This window comes from Camellia sinensis, chromosome 5, assembly GCF_055761805.1.
Source record: "Camellia sinensis isolate YWXY chromosome 5, ASM5576180v1, whole genome shotgun sequence".
Taxonomy (NCBI): Eukaryota; Viridiplantae; Streptophyta; class Magnoliopsida; order Ericales; family Theaceae; genus Camellia; species Camellia sinensis.
In genome coordinates, this window is record NC_138965.1 from 46668936 (window position 1) to 46680111 (window position 11176).

Here is an 11176-nt window from a genome sequence, read left to right on the forward strand (position 1 = left end):
TTAGTTCGAATTCGTCTGAATGAAACTCTAACTAATAAGAGTTTTTACTAGTTAAAGTCTCATTTGGGCAAATTTAGATTAAACAAATTTGATAGATGAATCATTGTTCTATAACATTTGTGGGAGTTAGTCATAACTAAGAAAAAATAATGAGTTATAACCAAATATCACATAAGGTGTAGTAAAAGATTTTAACGATTATAACTAAATGAATAATTATAATATATTATAATTAATATCACAATTAGTCATAAATAATACCATAAAGAGTTACACCTGCGTCATAACTAAAACTATAGACATCATAAACAAATATTACAAATGTTATAACCGCAATATATAGTATACACTCTAAAATGAAATGTTTATTGTACTAGACATCACATTTTTGAAATAAATTTTTAATAATTTTTTTTCGGATATTTATTCATACGTCCCTCTTCATCTATTTGAGGGTGTTTGGTCTGGCTTAATTTGGGCAGATTATAGCTTTTGGCTTCTAAAAAGTTACTATAGACTGTTTGGTTGAGTTTAAGGCCAACCACTTGAGCTTCTACAGATTTTTTTCATACATAAAAAAGTTGAAAATCAGAAGCTGCTTGGAGTAGCTTCCGCAACTGGGATTATGCGGAGGAGTGTGGAAATTACTTAAATGCCCTTCAATAATTTGAAGTATTACGAAATTGCCACTCTATAAACCACGAAATCACTGTTCATTCTCTCTGAGAGAGAGGAGAGTGGCGATTTCCGGCGACACAGGCGATTTCTGGCGAGAAGTCTGGCGTTATGAACCAGATCCCTCTCTCTCTCTCTCTCTCCGACGTTGTTTTCTGGCTGTGCTATGAAGCCCATCGCGATGAAACCCTTATTCTCCGGCGTCGCGTCGCGATCTGAAACCCTTCTTCCCTTTCTCTCCGGCGTTGCGATCTGAAACCCTTCTCTTCTCCGGCGTCGCGATCGCGATCAACGCCTGTCTCTCTCTCTTCGCGATCGCGATCAACAACAAGCTTCTCTCTCTCTCTCTTCGCGATCAATGATTGCAGAGGGCTGCTGGAGTGTGGGATGAGGAGGAGAAGAAGGGTGCGGCCGGCGGTGGCTAGGGCCGGCGGCGGTAGGGTTTGGCTAGGACTTCCAGATGCATTTCATAACAATTTTTATATTTTAATTAATATCAATTCTAATGAATTAATAATAAATTAAAAAAAATTAACAATTTTAATATTATTAATTAATATTAACTGTAATGGATTAATAATAAATTAAAAAAATCAACAATTTTAATATTATTAATTAATATTAACTGTAATGGATTAATAATAAATTAAAAAAATTAACAATTTTAATATTATTAATTAATATTAACTGTAATGGATTAATAATAAATTAAACAAATTAACAATTTTAATATTATTAGTTAATATTAATTGTGATGGATTAATAATAAATTAAAAAAATTAACAATTTTTATATTATTAAATAATATTAATTGTAATGGATTAATAATAAATTAAAAAAATTAACAATTTTTATAGCTTATTTCATAAGATTAATTTATTGAAGCTTTTTTTGATGCAGCTGTTATTTATCTTATTAGATTTATTTATTTATCTTAAGATTAATTTTTATAGCTTATTTCATAAGATTATTTATCTTAAGATTAATTCAAACACCACCAATTAAATCTATAATAAAAAAAAGCTTCAAAAAATTAATTTATCTCATAAGATTTTTGATGTTAAAAAATCTGAAATCATTGTATTATTATTTATTTCATAATATTTATTTATTTCAAGTTATTATTATTTATTATTTAAAAAATCTGAAATCATTGTATAAAAATTTATTTTTGTGTAATATTTATTTCATTGTATTATTATTTAAAAATAATAGGGTTATGTTAATTTGGTGTTGGAATGATCTCTTAATATGTAATTAATAGCAAAAAGTCTAGAAAAATTCAATTTACAACTAACAAGGGTAAAAAAGACATTTACACCGCAAAAAGCTACTTCACAGCTTATTTAACAAACACCACTTAGCAACTTAAATCTATAATCCAACAGTTACACCAAACAGATTAACAGCTTCTGATTAAAGTCATAATCTATAATCTGTTAAGCTATAAGCTATAATCTGTTTTAACAGCTACACCAAACGGCCCCTTTATATTCTACTTTGTTCAAGAAATATTTATAAGAGTAAAATTTATCTATATAATATTTTAAATATAAAAATTAAGATTTAATGAATCAAATGTTTAAATAATATGAGTTATTAAAAGACAAGAATACGTTAGTGAATTAAATAGGATACAAATATTTGGAAAAAAAAATTCTAGGGAACTTTTTTGATAAATCCATTTTCTAAGAGCTTTATTCCATCCAACCCATATTCTTTTTGACTATTCCATTAGGTCCAATTTGAGATAAGAAGACTAAAATACCCTTTTCATCTACTTATGTTCTATTTAGTTCACATTATTTTCTTATATTTCAATAAGTCCTATGGGTGACATAATTACCAAAATACCCCTAATGTGAATGTTCACACTGTCAATGTGAATGTTCAGGTCGTCAATGTGTAAGGGCCCGGCCCATGTCGATCCTCGTGGGTGCCCGAAAAAATTCTAGTCGGGCCGGCTGGCCCACAGGCCAAAAAAATAGGCCCGGCCCGGCCCGTTGATAATGTGAATATTTACATTGACAAGTTAACATTCACATTGATAGGAGTGTAAAATTGGCCCGTGGCCTGTGGGCGGCCCAAAGCCAGCCCGCCGCCCAGGGCGAGCCCGTTCATAATGTAAATATTCACATTGACATATTAACATTAACATTGATAAGAGTGTACAATTAGCCCGTGACCCGTGGACAGCCCGAAACCCGGGCCTAGGCCCGAGCCCGAGCCCGAGCCGGGTCTGGCCCGTTGACAATGCGAATATTCACATTGATATGTTAACATTCACATTGATAGGAGTATAAAATTAGCCCGCGGCCTGTGGCCGGCCCGAAACCTGCCCGCGGCTCGTGGGCTACCCTGGGCGGGCCCGACCCGACCCGTTGATAATGTGAATATTCACATTGACATGTTAACATTCACATTGATAAGAGTATAAAATTAGCCCGCGCCTCGTGATTACCCGAAACTAGCCCACGGCCCGTGGGCGGCCCGGGGCAGGCCGGCCCGGCCTGTTGACAATGTGAATATTCACATTGACATGTTAACATTCACATTGATAAGAGTGTAAAATTGACTCGTGTCCCATGGGCGACCCGAAGCCCGTGGGTGGCCCGGGACGAGCCCGGCCCGGCCCGTTGACAATGTGAATATTCACATTTATATATTAACATTCACATTGATAGGAGTGTAAAATTGGCCCGTGGCCCGTGGGCGACCCGAAGCCCGCCCGCTGCCCAGGGCGGGCCCGGCCCGACCTGTTGACAATGTGAATATTCACATTGACATATTAACATTAACATTGATAACAGTGTAAAATTGGCCCGTGACCCGTGGGCAGCCTGAAGCCTGACCCCGGGCCGCGGCGGGCCCAGCCCGTTGACAATGTGAATATTCGCATTGACATGTTAACATTCACATTGATAAGAGTGTAACATTAACCCGTGCCCCGTGGCTGCCCGAAACCCGCCCACGGGCCGTGGGCGGCCTGAGGCGGGCCCTGCCTGGCCTGTTGACAATGTGAATATTCACATTGACATGTTAACATTCATATTGATAAGAGTGTAAAATTGACTCGCGTCCCATGGGCGGCCCGGGGCAGCCCGGGTTTGGGTCCGAGCTTACCCTGGGCCGCGGGCGAGCTTCGGGCAGCGGACAAATTTTACACTCCTATCAATGTTAATGTTAACATGTCAATGTGAATATTCACATTGTCACGGGTCGGGCCAAGCCCACCTCGGGCTGTGATCTGGCTTCGGGCCGCCCATGGGCTGCTTGCCAATTTTACACTCCTATCAACGTGAATGTTAACATGTCAATGTGAATATTCACATTGCCAACGGGCCGGGCCCGCCCCGGCCCGTGGTCGGGCTTCGAGTTGCCCACGGGTCACGGGCCAATTTTACACTCTTATAAATGTGAATGTTAACATGTCAATGTGAATATTCACATTGTCAACAGGCCGGGCCGGGCCGGGCCGGGCCCGCCCCAAGTCGCTCACAGGCCGTGGGCGGGTTTCGGGCAGCCATGGGGCGCGGGCTAATTTTACATTCCTATCAATGTGAATGTTAACATGCTAATGTGAATATTCACATTGTCACGGGGCGGGCCAAGGCCGCCTCGGGCTTCGGTCGGGCTTCGGGCCGCCCACGGGTTGCGGGTCAATTTTACACTCTTATCAATGTGAATGTTAACATGTCAATGTGAATATTCATATTGTCAACGGGCCGGGCTGGGCCTGGCTTGTCCCGGGCTGCGACGGGCTTTTGGCCGCCCATGGGCCGCAGGCCAATTTTATACTCTTATCAATGTGAATGTTAACATGTCAATGTGAATATTCATATTGTCAACGGGCCGGACTAGGCCCGCCCCGGGCCGCCCATGGGCCGTGGGCGGGTTTTGCGCCGCCACGAGACGGGGGCCAATTTTACACTCCTATTAATGTGAATGTTAACATGTCAATGTGAATATTCACATTGTCAACAGGCCAGGCCGAGTCGGGCCCGCCCTGGGTTGCTGGCCAATTTTATACTCTTATCAATGTGAATGTTAACATGTCAATGTGAATATTCACATTGTCAATAGGCCGGGCCGGGCTCGCCCCGGGCCGTGGGCGGGTTTCGGGCAGCCACAAGGCGCGGGCTAATTTTACACTCCTATCAATGTGAATGTTAATATGTCAATGTGAATATTCACATTGTCAACGGGCCGGGCTGGACCCTCCCCGGGCCGCGGGCGGGCTTTTGGCTGCGCCATGGGCTGCGGGCCAATTTTATACTTTTATCAATGTGAATGTTAACATGTCAATGTGAATATTCACATTGTGAATGGGCCGGATCGGGCCCGCCCCGAGCCGCCCATGGGCCGCCAGCGGGTTTCGCGCCGCCACGGGATGCGGGCCAATTTTACACTCCTATTAATGTGAATGTTAATATGTCAATGTGAATATTCACATTGTCAAGAGGCCAGGCCCGCCCCGGCTCGCGGGCGGGTTTCGGGCCGTCCATGGGCCAATTTTACATTCCTACCAATGTGAATTTTAAAATATGAATGTTCACATCATTAAATTGCTAATCGTTCAAAAAATATTTATAAAGGTATCAAAATTGAATATAAGGGCATAAGTGTCCAAGAAAAAAGTGTAAATCAAGAAAATGGACTTTATGGAATAAAACTATACATACATGGGACTAAATAGGTTAAAAAATTCATTCATGGACTTTTTGGATTAAAACACTTCTAAATTAGACTTATCAATAAAAATCCCAAAATTCTAATAAATCTCCCAATTTTTTTATAATTCTTATCTTTTATGGCACCGGTATTTCAAACGAAAATATGGGCTACTAATTGATGGAGCTCCATTGCGTATCCAGACCATCTGATCCGGTGGGATTCATAAGATCCATTTTAACAATTTATTTTATTTATTTTTTAATTTTATCCTTTTTTGTTTCAAAAAAATAAAGAAGATAATTACAGAAAATGAAACCAAATTTTGAAGCCTGTAGCAAAATCAACCCTAAGCTTTCAATTTTGTTAATTTAAATTCTAATATTTTAATTTCTTTTCAATATAAATCACTTGCCTATTTTCATTAAGTAAAACTGATAAAAAATAATATTTTAATCATTAAATTCAATATAAGTATAAATAAAATGTCTAAAATAATATTTTTTATGAGTTTAATAACCAAAATATTTATTTTTCTATTATTTTGCTAAATAAAGATAGGCAAATAATTTGGATTGAAAACAAATCAAAACTATAAAATTTAAATTGAAAAAATTGAACACTTTTATTTTATTACATAGCTCAAACTCTATGGTTTTTTTTTTTTTTATAATTTTTTCAAAAAAAAAAATGATTCGATTATAATTACATAATTTTATTATATAAAAAATAAAAAAATTAAATTACATTTCTCATTCATTTATTTGAAAACAAAGATAATAAGTTTATAGAAATACACAACTATCAAATTAATTTAATTAATTAATTATTATTATTATTGTATGAATGACATATTTACAAGAGTAAAAATAAATAATGGAACATTTATACATAAGTCTCATTTTGTAAATTAGCTTTAGATAAGATTTTTTACTCTTTCAAGTCCCATTAGTTTTTAATTGACTTAAGTTACCCTTCCAATAATAGTTATTCATCATTTCTAATTGTTTATAAAAAAATTATGGTGATATAACATTTATTTTAATTTTTAAAACTTCAAATCATCATAATTTTTACAATATACATTTATTTATTTTTTATAAAATTTATATTCTTAGAATTAACGCAACAAAATCTATCAAATAAGATGAATATTAAATACAAGATTATATAAAAATGAAAATATATTTTTTTATTATAAATTTTCAATTTAAATCATTTTTAATAGCAAGTTTCCTTAACTTTTTGGTCTAATTTTTCAATTTTTTCAAATTTAAAACTGAGAATATTCTTAGTTTAAAATTAAAAAAACTAACTCAATTTTAAAATTGAAAAAAAATTAAGAAATTTCTCAAAATTTGAGAATATTCTCAATTAATACTAGGAAAAACTGAAAAACTTCTCATTTTTATTGGATAATTCACAAATTAAGAAATTGTTAGCTTTGTAGTTAAAAATAAGGAGGCCTTCCGTGCAAGTCCTAATAGGTATGCTTATTATTTGGTTTGAGTTTTCTAAAAATACTTTTTAAAAAATTCTACTTTCTTGTTTTTTGTATTTTTTTATTTTTATTGAATTTTTAATATTTTAAGCAATTTTTTTAATTTTTAGACACACCTAACATAAATACACTTAAAAAGTATAATTTTTGTAAAAAAATCTTTAAAAAAATCACTAAATACTAAAAATACAAAAAAAAAAAAACGAAAATTCAATACATTTTTCTTATTTTTTGTATTTATTAATTTTTTAAAATATTTTTTTACAAATACTTTACTTTTTAGACACATCTAAGTAAGATGCATCTAAAAAAGTAAAACAAAAAAATGTTTAAAATTTTAAAAATATTCACTAAAAACAAGAAACGCGAAAAACAAAAAACTGAATTTTCAAAAAATTTAATTCAAAAAACTCAAACCAAACACACTGAGGCATTTTTCATCAAACAATATTTAAAAAATTATCAATTATTAATTTTCAGCAATAATTTAAAAATTGCTACAAAAAAAGTCATTAATTTTTAATTTTAAATGTCACTAATTGTAAGTTTTAGCGATAATTTATAAAAAAATGTGACAAAAAAATCATTAATTGTCAATTTCTAGTGACGTGCAAAAAAATTGTCACAAAAAAATTAATTTTTCTCAAAATTTTATTAGGTCTTATTTTCAATAGGACTTAATGTGAATTAAGTCTAACTATTAGAACCTATTGATAGTTTATTACAAAAATAATAATAGTTTATGTTTATAAAATTTTATATTCAATATTGATCTTGTTTGATAGATCACATTGTGTAGATTTCAAAAATATAAATTTTATTAAAACTAAATGTTTAAAATAAAAGTTATAAAATTTTGAAATAATAAAACAAAGTAAAATGTCACATCATAATACTTACCAAACAAAACTAAACTAAGCCTTAAGTTCTATCAAATGAGGTCAGCTACAAGAATCATTCTTCTCCACGTAGCCTTATCAAAGATCATTTTGTTAGTCAAATTAAGTAGATCCATATCTCTATTACAACGCTAACCAACATTAATCTAGGCCTACCCTATCCCCTAACACTTCCATCTATCATTATAACATCGCATCTCTTCACTACTGCCTCTGTTGGTTTACGTTGAATATGACCAAAACATCTCAATCAATTCTCTCTCAACTTATCTTCTATCGGTGCTAATCCTACCCATTCTCGAATACACTCATTTCGAATTCTGTCTTGTCTAGTATTGCCACACTTTTACCTTAGTATTCTCATCTCAGCCACACTCATCTTATGTACATGTTGTGCTTTTGAGGTATGGTTAGGTGTGTAATTGATGGAGAGGGTAAGATCTACAACTTTGTATTGGGGTGTGAGATATAATGCTTAGTGATTGGTGGATGAACATTATCACATAGTGTACTTGTGATACCTTATAATTTTTATTAATAGTTAATGAATTGCCATTTCTCAATTCCTTTCACTTTTTAATGAGGGTAAAATAGAAGGGATTTAATAAAATAGGATTTTATGAGTTAAAAAAAAAAGAAGGGATTTAAGCCTATTTTGACAACATGGGTAACAGTTAATTTTTTTACTTTTTGGCTTTTTAGATCACAAAATTAATTTTTAATCCATTTTTTAAAATAAACCAACCTTTCAACAAGACCTTTAAATAATTAACCTATAAAAAAACGATAATGAACCGAAGTGCACCATCCAATCTACTACATACAATATACAAATACAGGTGTAAGTGGCTCGATTCGAGGTTTAGGAAAAATTTAATACCAAACTAAACTTTTCAAAAAATATATATTTTTTGGGTTTACAAACCGAAACTTTTCTCGTGTTTACAGTTTGATTTTGATAAAATTTTAAAATGTTTTATAAAAACCTATAAAATTTCACATTTAAAATAAATATAAAAAAATTGTGAAAGTGGCACCATAAATAAGATATCATTATTTTTTTATTACAAAACTTATATTATTAGTCACTTATCTCAAACAATTAAAATATAAAGATATCTTATTATTGTTAGACTAAATTTAATTATTTAGTAATTACACATGAATTACACATTTAATAGAATTATAGTTCCATATCCATGCGAAGTGAGAGGTTTTTGTGGCTTAAACAGTTTCTGCACATTAGATGACCATCGGCCATACTGCTTTTGTCTTCTTGGTACCGATTTCATTGATCCCAACCAGCAGTCTCTTGGTTGTGGCAGAAACTTCTCCCATGAAGGTTGCAAGGGAGGATAGAAAGCACCACCTCATTTAACATTACTACCATGGACACTATGGTGTGGGGTGATGTTCTGTATGCAGATGAATCAATGCCTATGTCTATAAAAGATTGCAAAGACGTCTTGTTTTGGGGGATTGCAATAGAAGCAGCTCAGTACGTGGACAAGTATTGTAGGAAACAAGTCTTCCACTTAGATATGTTAGAAGAGATACATCAGGAAACACTCCATCCACGGTTTTCGTAACGTTGTGTTTGATTTGGAGATTTGAGCAGAGATTTGTAAAGAAAAAGAAAAAAAAGTGTGTGAAACTAGGTGAAATGCAAGTATATTTTATTCACATTTCATCTATCTTTTCTATTTTCTTTTCTAAATCTCTCATCAAATCTCCCAACCAAACACAATATAAAGGTGGGCATGACGAGAAGTGTGGGACAACTCCTCAGTTCGTGAAGACAACACCACAGCCACCACTAGTTTTGGTCAAGAGCAGAAACACAGTAATGCTAATACTTGTTATAACTGTGGGTTTACTTACAAGTTCATGTGTTGTTCTTGCCATCTCTGGGATATACATTTACAAATTTAGAGTATTGAAGTACAAAAGGTTGTTGCAATATGGAAACTCCTGCGTTACAGAGAAGCTCACCATTCAATTGTTTTCTTACACTGAGCTCAAAAACGAAACCAATGGGTTCAAAGAAGAGCTGAGAAAGGGGTCATTCGGAGCAGTTTACAAAGGCACTTTGTACAAAGGAAAGATGTTGATTGCAGTGAAGAGACTTGCGAAGGTTGTGGAAGAAGGTGAAAGAGAGTTTCAGGCAGAGATGCGAGCAATTGGGAGAAGGCACCACAGAAACTTAGTCCGGTTGCTTGGATACTATATTGAGGGTTCTAAAAGGCTTTTGGTTTGAGAGTACATGAGCAATGGCTCTCTTGCAGAACTTCTTTTCAAATCTACAAGGCACCCAGATTGGAAAGAGAGAATCAGAATCGCCCTAAATGTTGTAAGAGGGATCCTCTATCTACATGAAGAGTGTGAGACTCCTATAATTCATTGTGATATAAAGCCTCAAAAACATATTGATGGATGAGTTTTGGAATTCCAACTTCGGGTTGGCCAAGTTGTTGATGCTTCATCAAACGAGGAGTTAGGGGAACTAGGGGATACTTGGCTCCAGAATGTCAGAGAAACAACCCCATATCGGTCAAGGTTGATGGGATAGAGTTGTTGGAAATTGTTTGTTGCAGAAGAAATTTGGAAGTTAATGTATCAACACCAGAAGAAGTGGTTCTTTCTAATTGGGTCTATAGGTGCTTTTTTGGGAGGGAGTTGAACAAGCTTATTGTTGTGGGTGATGAAGAAGTTGACATGAAGACACTAGAGAACATGGTTAAAGTGAGACTTTGGTGCATCCAAGATGAACCAGCTCTTCGTCCTTCCATGAAAAGTGTGGTTATGATGCTTGAAGGCATTACTGATATATTAATCCCTCCATGTCCAACTACGTACTAATGGATTTCATCTATAGAAGTTCATTAATAATGTACCAGCATCATCTTCTGTTGGAGATCAAGGATTAGCAGTTCTACTGAATAGACCATGTGACTGCAATAATATTTATTTGAAGGATATCTTAGTATATAATTAATTGTTGGTTATATATATAATCTATTAATGAAGTTATGTAATTTTAATAATTTCCTCTCTTAAAGTAAATGTGCAAATAGTTTGCCGGTGTATGTAATGATAAATTTCAATGTTGTTGTAATCAATAAATAATAGTTTTCTGTTTGGCTGAATTTTCACCATTTTCTTGATGAAATGGTTGAACAGTTCTTGCTTCTTGCTTGTCTCATCTTTCTATATATATTTTTGTTTGTCAAGATACTACTGATGCTGCATATTCTTTTATTATACATCTTCCTTTACTAAGTTTATGTGCACAAATAGCTTATAACAACACAATCTATTGAGTTAAACAAACAATTAATAATAATAATAATTAATAAGATAGATTTAGAAATGTTTGAGTTATATAGTTACTAATCAAGCTCTTTATTACTACAGCAATACTAGGTATCTT

General features: G+C 34.0%; 1 pseudogene; it reads left to right on the plus strand.

The window, feature by feature from the left end:
• Window positions 1-8907: 8907 nt before the first annotated feature.
• On the plus strand, window positions 8908-10781 carry LOC145791385 (G-type lectin S-receptor-like serine/threonine-protein kinase LECRK3; annotated as a pseudogene).
• The last annotated feature ends 395 nt before the right edge of the window (window positions 10782-11176 follow it).